This window comes from Arachis ipaensis, chromosome B8 (genome assembly GCF_059453495.1).
Source record: "Arachis ipaensis isolate K30076 ecotype BB chromosome B8, ASM5945349v1, whole genome shotgun sequence".
Lineage (NCBI taxonomy): Eukaryota > Viridiplantae > Streptophyta > Magnoliopsida > Fabales > Fabaceae > Arachis > Arachis ipaensis.
The window spans coordinates 117,015,840-117,027,449 of NC_142443.1; positions in this window are offsets into that span (position 1 = coordinate 117,015,840).

Here is an 11,610-nt window from a genome sequence, read left to right on the forward strand (position 1 = left end):
AATCAAATAAGACATATCAAAATATTTGTTATAATAGCTGGAAGTCATTGTGAATTAAATTTTATTAAAAAAGATATTAGAAACTACATTACGAGAAAAGCTTGTAATGTCTTTTAAATAAGATGATACCAAAAAATTTGAAAAATACTTATTGAGAATGAGTTTGAACAATCATAACTTCTTTTATGAATTTAAACTTGAGGCTAATCACTTAATTAAAAATATTTTTTGAATTGATGCAAGAAGTTAGGCTACTTTTGAGTATTTTGGTGATTTTAGTTCTTTTGATACTATTTATAATACAAATAGATAATGTGCTGTGTTGATATGAAAATGTCTGGTGACAAATTGAAAATAGTTGTTGTGCTTTTTAATTTCATGTGATTTCATTTAAATTATTGTCCTTTTATTATATTTGCTGTACTTTTTGAAATATATTTCTATGTTGAATTTATTGTTGTGTTGTTGACTCTAGGTATAATTTGGTTTTTGGTTCTTTTGTTGGTATGAATCACCATGGATATTTTATACTTTTTGGATGTACTTTAATAAAAAATGAAGGCATTTAATCATTCAAATGGTTATTTGAATGTTGGCTTCGTTGGATAGAAAGAAAGGCTCCAAAAGTCATTCTTACCCATCAATGTGAATCAATGCAAAGGACTATTAAACTTTGTGTGCCAACAACAATTTACAGGTGGTGTATTTGGCATATTATGAAGAAGATTCCATAGAAATCAAATAGCTACAAGAGACATGAAGAAATTGAATAAGAGATGAGTTATGTTATTTGGGTTAATACTCAAATTCGTCCCCGAAAGATTACGCGATCTTCATTTTCGTCCCCGAATGATTTTTTTAATCAAATTAGTCCCTGAAAGATAAAAAATAAGTCAAATTAGTCCTTCTGTCAGATGGGCGATGACGTGGCACGTTAAGTGCCACGTGGCATGATAACGTGGCACGCCACGTGGCAGGTCAACGCTACGGTCAACGCCACGTGACAGGTCAGTGACACGTGGGATACCCGTGACATGCCACGTGTCACTTGACATGTACAAAAGATTTTTATAGTAAAAATAGTCCTTGAAAGTCCACATGTAAGTCATTTTCATCCCTCAAATTTTAAAAATTAGTCAAACTAGTCCTTATATAATTTTTTTTATTTTTTCTTCATAATATTAAATTTAAAATATTTTTTGATACTACTAATTTTAATAGAAATGTAATTGACAAACAAAACATTAGTAATTGTATATTTTCTTCTTAAAAAATTTTTCAATAAAATTATCTCTCTCCTTTAATTCTTCTCAAAATCTCTCTTATTCTTTTCTATTCTAAAACCTTCAGACAAGCGGCAGTTCCATCTGCGCTTCCTTCCCGTAGTTCCGTCTGCACCCGTTTTATCAGTTTATGCAGTTTTTTTTCTCTTTATTTCGTTGTTTTAAATAAGTTTCAAACTCAAGTTGTCACTTGAGTTTGAGGGGAATGTTAGAATATAATTAGGATCAATTAGAATTATTTAGTATATCTGAATATTTATTATAAAATATTACGTCTTTATTATTTCGATTCTCTTAGCACCTATAAATATCATTCTATATTGTATTATTCTAGACAACTTGCATAGACAACTTGAATACACTCAATAATATACCATCCTTTCTCCAGTTTAGTCTCTTGTTTCTAACATATACTATGTACTCTTTATATACTCCCATTAAAAAAATTATAACAAATAAGCCTACATCTACTATTGATAAAAAAAAATCTAGGTAACACCCTCCCGCAAGCTAGAATTGTATAAATCTAACAATCCTAGCTTGGAAACATTAGTAAGAAAAGGACCCGGTTAGAAAATCAGTAAGTTAGTTTTTGGAACGAACTGGCATCAGATGAATGAGACCAGACAAATGCTTTTCACGACAATGTGACAGTCCACTTCAATGTGTTTGGTTCTTTTATAAAAGATGGGATTATTGGCAATGTGAATGGCTGACTGGTTGTCACAGAATAGAGTGATAGACTTTTGAAGTGGCAAACCATTGAAATCCATTAAGAAAGATAACCAACTAGCTTCACAAGTGGCAACAACAAGAGACCTATATTCACCTTCTGCAGAGGACTTGGCAACTGTAGTTTGCTTCTTACTCTTCCAGCTAACGAGAGAGTTCCCAAGCATGAAATAATAATCGGAAACGGAACGACTAGTATCGGCACAGGTAGCCCAGTCAGCATCGGCAAGTCCGGTGAGATGCAGATTAGAAGTGGAGGAGAAGAATAGACCAGTTGCAGGTCTGCCCTTTAAATATTGGAAGACGCGGAAAGCAGGTGAGAAGTGGTTGCACAGTCCAAAAACTGGCTCAAATGTCCCACAGCATAAGAGATATCGGGTCTAGTGTTTGTGAGGTAAAGGAGTCGGCCGATGAGTTGTCTATAAGCAATCTTGTCCGTTAAAATGGTATCGGATTCCTTCGAGAATTTCTGACTATAATCAAAAGAAGTGGAGAGAGACTTGCGATCTAGATAACCAAAATCCTTGAGAAATTCCATGATGTACTTTCGCTAATAAATGTGAATTCCAGAGTTAGAGCGTGCTACTTCCATTCCCAAGAAGTACTTGAGATCACCAAGATCCTTTATTTTGAATTTGTCATCCAAAATTTGCTTAATGGTATTGATTTTGCCAATGACATTCCTGGTTAAAACCAAGTCATCAACATATACTAGAATGGCAATGAAGCTTTTGGATTGTTTCTTGATGAAGAGTGAGTGATCATAAAAAAATTGCTTATAACCAGCATCCACAAGAGTCTGAGTGAGCTTAATGTTTCATTGTCTGCTTTCTTGTTTAAGCCCATATAGAGATTTTTGCAATTTACAAACCAAACCTGGTTGTGACACAGCCAAACCGGGTGGTATCTTCATATAAATTTCCTTGTCTAAATCTCTGTGAAGGAAGACAATATTGACGTCCAGCTGTTTCAAATGCCATTTCTTTGCTACTGCTAATGCTAACATTACTCGTAGGGTAGTCATTTTGACAATTGGACTAAAAGTATCACCATAATCTACTCCTTGCACTTGAGTGAATCCTTTTGCAACTAGCCTCGCTTTGTGCCTCTCTATGGTTCCATCAGAATTGAATTTTACCCGAAAAATCCATTTGCAACCCACAGCCTTCTTGTCTTTTGGGAGTTCAATGAGACACCAAGTTCTGTTCTGATCTAGAGCTGTCAATTCAGCTTGTATTGCCTTTCTCCAACATTCATGTGCAGCCGCTTCCTCATAAGTGCTAGGTTCTGGATTTAAGGTCATGGCTAGAGAAAGTGACTTATATTTTGGGGTTTGTTTATCATATGACAAGTGTTGTGAGATAGGATATAAAGAGTTAGAGTTGACAAAGTTGCTAGAGTGAGCTACGTGAGTTATCATACAATGATAGTCCTTCAAATAAGTAGGCGATTTCTTGACTCTTTCAAATTTTCTAATGATACAGTCATATGTGATATCGTAGTTTGTGATGCAGGTGCATTGTTGGTGTGTGGTGTGGTAATGGGTGCAATGGTGTGTGAGAAAATTGGTGAGTGCATTGAACTTGACAAATGTTCATTTGAATCTGTGAGTGTGGTAGGTGCGGGTGATTGCAAATGATATGTGGATAGTGTATCATATTGAAAAAGATCAATGCATTCTGGAGTACAAGTGGGTACCGCATGAATGTCAGTGCTAGTGAGATGTGAAAATGGAAAATAAGTTTCACAGAAAGTTACAATTCTAGATATGAAAATTTCCTTTGATTTTAAATCAATCAGTCGAAAACCCTTTGTTTCTAATTTAAAACCGAGAAAAGCTGTTTTCCTAGCTCTTAGGTCTAATTTTTTTTTTCTTAAATTTGTTAATGTGGAGGCATATGCAGGAGAACCAAACACTTTTAAATATGAAAGGTTAGGTAAATTACCGTACAAAAGCTTATAAGGACTAGCATTATCCAGTTTAGTGTTGGGCAACCTATTAATTAGGTGAATAGCGTGAGCAACTGCATATTGCCAAAAATAATATGGAATTCCTTATTGAAATAACAGTGCTCTAGCAACACCTAAAATGTGCTGGTGTTTTCGCTCTACAATCCCATTTTGCTCTGGTGTTTCTACACAAGAGGTTTGGTGTAAAATGCCAGTTGATGCAAAAAAGGATTTTAGAGTGAATTCTGGCCCATTGTCAATCCTTATACACTTAACTTGTTTTTTAAATTGTACTTTGACAAAATTCACAACATTAATAACCAATTGTGATACCTCATATTTGGTTTTCATAAAAAAAATCCAAGTGAATATGCTCTTGCCATCCACCACAGTAAAAAAAAATACATTTGTCCTTCATTGGAAGGGACAGAAATAGGACCCCAGATATCCATATGAACTAAGTCAAAACAGTCTTTTATTTCAGTGGTACTAAGATCAAAAGATAATTTTTTTTGTTTTGCAAAATGACATGAGTCACAAGGAAGTTTTGAAGTAATACAATCTATAAAAGGATAATACTTCTTCAGTAAAATGAATTTATGCATGGGTATGTGTCCTAATCTAAGATGCCAAATATTGTTGTGCTCATTGTGTGAAGGTGTTGTGGGATGAGTAGTAGTCATAGTTGCCACCAATGAAGCTTGCTTTGTTGGAGGAGGGAGAAAGTGAGAGAATTCTGGTTCTATACTCATTGTATATAACCCTTCTATACACTCAGCCATGCCAATCATCTTTGATGTGGATCGATCTTGTATCTCACAATACTTATCATTGATTAACAGTTGACAATATAAGTTTGAGGTTAATTTTGACACAGAGATCAGTTTAAAATTAAAAGAAGGAATGTATAAAATATTTTTGAGAAAAAAATTTTTAGAGGTGCTAACAGTTTTGGTCCCATTTGGCAATATCACATTGATTGGAGTAATATTTTGAAAGCTTGCAAAATCTTTTAAGTCAAAAATTACATGATCTGTTGCACCAGAGTCAAAGACCTATAGTACAGATTTTGGAGTGATAATACTCATAATTCTTGCATTAAAATGTAATGCAATGGTTTTACCTGGATTGGAAGTCTGAATGAAATTAGTCAAAATTTGATTTGCATTATGAGGTTGTTGCTGTACACTTTTGTCTTTGGTCAACTCTAACAAAGCAAATCTTTGCTCTGGAGTGAACCCAGATCTTGATATTCCAGTGTTCTCTTGAAGACAATTGAGTTGGGATTGCTTGTCACTGAGTATATCATCATGCCCTTCCGTGATCACGTGATTGATGGTGGTGTTATGTTGCTGCCGTTGATAGAAATGAGAGGAGTACTCATACTTCTTATAGCACACATCTTCTGTGTGGCTTTGCTTGTTACAATGAGAGCATGCCAATGTAGCTCCAAGACTTCTACTACCTAGATTTTCTCTAGGGGGGAAGAAAATAGGGGTTTGATTGATATTGAATCGGACTTGTGGTGTTCTTCAAAATTTGAGATTGAAGATTTGTGAGTTGATGGAGGAGATTTGCATTGCTCTAGTTGTCAAAATTACCACTCGAGGATCTGTTTACCATGTTCGCCATTTTGAGAAATCAATGAATCACAAAGTAATAAGGATTCAAATCTTCTTCCTTCCAACTCGTTGATCGGAACAGCTATGTTCACCAAGAAAGAATCTTGTGAAATAGCTTCTCATCAAACTCTATTGAATGAGTTTGAAGGAAGAGGTAAGAAAGGGGGAAAGAAAAGTTAGGGAAAGAAAAAAAATGGTAAAATTGGCAAAAATTGGATCTCAATTCACAACTTTTTCAATTTGATTCATAGCTTTATTGCTCTCCACGCTCACCGCACCATGAAGAAAATCTCATGCTCTAAGATGTTCAAGTTGTGATGTTAATAGTTTGATGAACCAAAAGGGATTAAGAGAGGGAGAAAAATAAGTTATTCTCATTGTTGAAAAGAATGAAAAATCTCCTTAAAAATATCTGTTGAGTTATTACACTTTATATACTATGTACTCTTTATGTACTCCCATTAAAAAAAATTATAACAAATAAGCCTACATCTACTATAGTAACACTCACTTCACTAGAATTAATGTATGTTATTAATTTTAGTATTTAGATGTTTATGTGTTTTTGTTTTATAATAAACTACAAAAGTAAATACATTTCGGTGTTAAGGTTTCTGATTTACTTTTTTATTTTTTTTAGAGCTTGATTACCACTTTTGAGCTGGGATGAGAAGCATACAAAGAGTGAGTGCATGCATATTTTTTTTAACAAGTTTATTACGCGCAATAGCTCATTGATCCAATTTGTGAAACAATATGATAATTGCCTAAGAAGTAAAAAGCAAAACCGTGAGGCCTTGTGTGCCAAAGCGGACAATATCGTGCTAGCGGGTGGTCTGGGTTGTTACAGATGGTATCAGAGTCAGAACCCGGATCAATGTACCAGCGAGGGCGCTGGGCTCCCTTAGGGAGTGGATTGTAAGGTCCCACATCGGTTGGAGAGGGGAACGAAGCATGCCTTATAAGGATGTGGATACCTTTCCCTAGTATGACGCGTTTTGACGAGTGAGTGTGGGGGGCTTCGGCTAGCATCCCTATTGTCAAAGACAAAACCGTGAAACCTTGTGTGCCAAAGCGGACAATATCATGTTAGCGGGTGGTCTGGACTGTTACATTATGAAAGATTGGAGGTAGAACCGTAGAAGTAATACCTGGATGGTCTGGACTGTTACATTATGAAAGATTGGAGGTAGAACCGTAGAAGTAATACCTGCTTGCATTCCTTTTTATTGATAATTTTTTGGAGGAATGATTGCTTGAAGTGATACTCTAACAAAGACAAACAATAAAAAATTACTATTGAGTAAACAAATTTATTAAAATAAAAAAATAAATTACAAAATTCACATATTTAGAGATTCACATTGAGTTTGTTTTTTTATTAGGGTCAATTTCTATCTCAAAATTAACAGTTGGATTATTCATTCAAAGTATAAAAATATTTTTCTAAAAAATATATTAATAGAATCTAAATGACATGGAAATTGTGCAATATCAATTCAAAAATTCAATGTAATAAAAATATAAATTTTGGATTTGTGTCTCTTGATGATAACATTTAGATAGAATACTAAATATATTTCAATGTCAATTATGAGAGTTATTATTTTTTTTTTTATATCAATTAGCAAGATTTCAATTTAAAATATCATTAACTCAATAATGTAACACTAAATAAAATATGAAGATTCATTATTAAGTAAAAGAATAATTTTGGATGACATCAAAAACACTAAATGCTGATAATATACAAACTTACAGTAAAACAAGCACACAAATATGATTCAACCATAAAACATATTTAAATTAATTTTAAATAAAGAAAATTAATTAATATATTTTAAATGACACTAAAATTACTACATCTATCTTATACGGTCTAATTATAACAAATCAAGTTCAATAGTGTACCACATTTGACTTAAAAAGAATGATATTGAAAACACTTAATGATGACAATACACAATTCACAATAAAACAAGTCTATAAACATGACTCAATCAACCACAAAAGACACATACATGTCAATTTTAAATCCATAAAACTCATCAACATGCATTAGATGACACTGAATTTACACAATTATCACAAAAACAATATTATAAAGAGAACGACTATTTGTAATTTTTATTTTATTGCAAGAACACAAATTGAATCTACTAAATATACAAATATATGAGAATTTAGTATTTTGCGAAAAAAAATGCAAGAGAGAAGACAAAAAATAAAAAGAAATGGACGATTTAGATTGTCATTACTTTAATGATGCTTCTTTATTTTTTTGTTTTGATATTTGTTGTTGAAGATTTAAATCCTAGTACAGAGAATTTTTGTGAACTTTAAAAGAAATTTTGAAAGTGTTTTTGAAATTTTTGTGTTAAAATGAGAGTGATTTTAGAAATTATTTTTTTAAAATGTATTCGTATTAAAGAGTGCGATATGCAAAATGTTTATGTTAACAGGGGGTTAGAGTGTGTTTAAACATATTCACTAATAAAATTAATTTTTGTTGAGTTTAGAATAACTTAATTAAATTTAATTATTAAAAAAAAGTAATTTTTCAAATCAGTTCTTAAGGATTTTAGAATTGGACATTTTAGTCCTTAAGAAAAATTAATACACAGATTAATTCTCAAGGTTTTACTCCGACAGACAAATCAGTTTTCAGTTCATTTTCCGGCACAATAATTACTCAGATCAGTCCCCAAAGATTTTAAAAACGGACATTTTAATCTCCAAAAAAAATTAATGTACAAATCAATCCCCAACGTTTTTCTCTATTAGGCGTAATAGTCCTCTGTCCAAAAATAAAATAAAATAAAATTATTATTATTATTAATTGTACAATAATATTGTACTTTATTTTTTGTATTTTTTGGACAAAAATAATGATAAATTTATTTATTAAATATATATATATATATATATATAGTCACTCATAATAATAATAATAATAATAATAATAATAATAATAATAATAAATTTATTAGAGATTAATTTACAAGAAATTTAAAGTTAAAATTATTTAATATTTTTGTATTTAATATAATCAAAAGATATCCTATGTAAAAAAAATATATGTTTGTATTAAAAAATATGTATTAAAAGAAAATATTTTAATTTTAATTTATATTAAATACATATTTTTTTTAATACAAACATATTTTTTAAAATAGTACATCTTTTAATTATAGTAAATACAAAAATATCAAATAGTTTTAACCTTAAATTTTTTGTAAAATAATCTCTAATAATTTTATTGATTATTATTATTATTATTATTATTATTATTATTATTATTAATTACATAATAATATTGTACCATAATTTTTTGTATTTTTTAAATAAAAATAATAATAAATTTATTCATTAGATTCTTTTATATATATATATATATATATATATAGTCACTCAATAATAATAATAATAATAATGATAATAATAATAATCAATAAAATTATTAGAGATTATTTTACAAGAAATTCAAGATTAAAATTATTTGATATTTTTGTATTTAATATAATTAAAATATGTACTATTTTAAAAAATATGTTTGTATTAAAAAAATATATTTAATATAAATCTAAATTAAAATATTTTTTTAATACATATTTTTTAATACAAATATTATATATATATATATCTAATGAATAAATTTATTATTATTTTTGTTCAAAGAATGTAAAAAAAATATAATACAATATTATTGTACAATTAATAATAATAATAATAATTATTATTATTATTATTATTTTATTTTATTTTTAGACGGAAGACTGTTCTGTCTAACAGAGAGAAACGTTGGGAATTGATTTGTACATTAATTTTTTTGGGACTAAAATGTTCATTTTTAAAATTTTTGGGACTGATCTGGATATTTACTTTGTCGAAAAATGTACTGGAGACTGATTTATTTGTCGGAGTAAAACTTTGAGATTGATCTGTGTATTAATTTTTTTTAGACTAAAATGTTCAATTTTAAATTTTTTAGGGACTAACTTGAGTAATTACTCTTAAAAAATTTGAATGTATAAGAAGACTATAAAATAAAGCCCTGACTACTGATATAATTATGAAATGTTTAAAGTAATTGCAGCTTATATGATTAAAGCGTACGTCTAAAAAAAGGGGAGGTTTCTTGTGATAAACTAAACAAATAATCGTGACCTTTATAAAATGATTTTTCCCAATTTTATAATAAACTTAATAAGAGATCATGCGCCAGACATGTGATTCAAAGTAATGGGGGTGATTGTGTTGTAATTTGTAAAGTCTTAAAAAATTAGGAATGAGAGATATAACTCATATAATTGATACTATGATCCTTACATGTCAACTGCCTCATTTGCGCATGTATATTTGATAATTGCAATTTACAATTTTCTTTTCGTTTTTATTTTTGGGTATAATTACAATTAAATTTGATACATACAAATGCACGCGATTTCTTTATTTTTTTTTTAAAGTTAATTATTATGGAGGTTAGAATTGAAATATAAAGAAGCCATGGAACGAAGACTTTGATGATGAATGGAATCAAGGGATTCAGTGTCACGGATCAAAAAAGGCTACGAAAAAAAGGAAAAGAAGAAAGGGAATTTATTAAAAGGAAAAAAAAGTGTAAAATATTGTGTTATTTCATCCTATTTTTGTTATTTGGTCAAAATATATTTTTATTCAAATAATAATAATAATAGGATAAAATGCACAATTAATTAAATAGAGATCTAAATTACACAATTCTACTAAATTGAAAAAACGTTACCTGAATCTCTTAAGAGCACATTCTTATGTAATTTGAATGAGCCCCATTCGAATTAGACAAACTAACGCTAATTCGAACGAGGCCAATTCGAATTATGCATGCATGTAGTCTTAGGATATCTTGATTCGAATTATACATGCAAGAGACGTCCCTAGTAATTCGAATGAGTCTGTTTTAATTTACTAACAAATTAAATTTTATCTATAAATCAAATTTAAACTATTAAATTTAATGTGAAATTAACCTATATAAATATTAATAAAAATTTTATTATAAAAAAGAATCATTAACTTATCAATTTTTATACGCTATTTTTAAGTTAATAAATAAATAAATATTAATTTTTATTATAATAATAAAAAATTATAACATACTAAAATAAAATACTAAAAAAAATATTTTATAATATAAAAAAAATACTAAAAAAATATAAAAAATAATATTATAATTTAATATTATATTTTTTTAATAATTATCTATCTAAAAATAATTTTAACTAATATTATCCGACTAATATTCATTATAGACTACAAGTTGTTAGAGCAATAACCTCAATATATGCCTTATTTATATATGTTGCATGTCTTGATACACAAGGATGGGTTTACGATTTTATGTTAAATAGTATCAATTTAGTACATATTGTCAAATGGTGTCAATTTCGTGTGAAAGGAGTACTTAAAAGAATCTCTGCGCTAATAATTAGTAAATAATTGAGCAATATACGCAAGGATGGGAACGAAACCTAAACATGTTGTTTCATGAGTGTCTTAGTTGACTAGTTGAGGTAATTAGTTAGCTAGTCCATGCTCTAGTCATCCCAATTCGTATTGGCTTCTAGCCTTTTTAAATAATATCTAGGTTACAATTAATTAATAACTTAAAATTTGAGCCCACTTGATTTTTATTGACAAACAAAGACTACCCTGCTACTTGATTTGTTTTCAAATATTGGAAGTATTCATTTTTCCAGTTTCTTTTCTTAATATCTTTTAATAATTTCTTTTGGATGGTAATATCTTCTAACTATAATCCTAATCACAATCATAATAACTAATTTAAGTTAGTCGAGTAGTCAATTTACTCGTCTTAAACAAGCGTCGAAAATTAAATTTTTGTCCTATATAAACAATAATTTATTAACCAACAACAAATCTTTAAATGAATTTTTTATCCACAACGAATTAGTGGTTATTATTTAAGAAGCTAATAATAATAATAATAATAATAATAATAATAATAATAATAATAATAATAA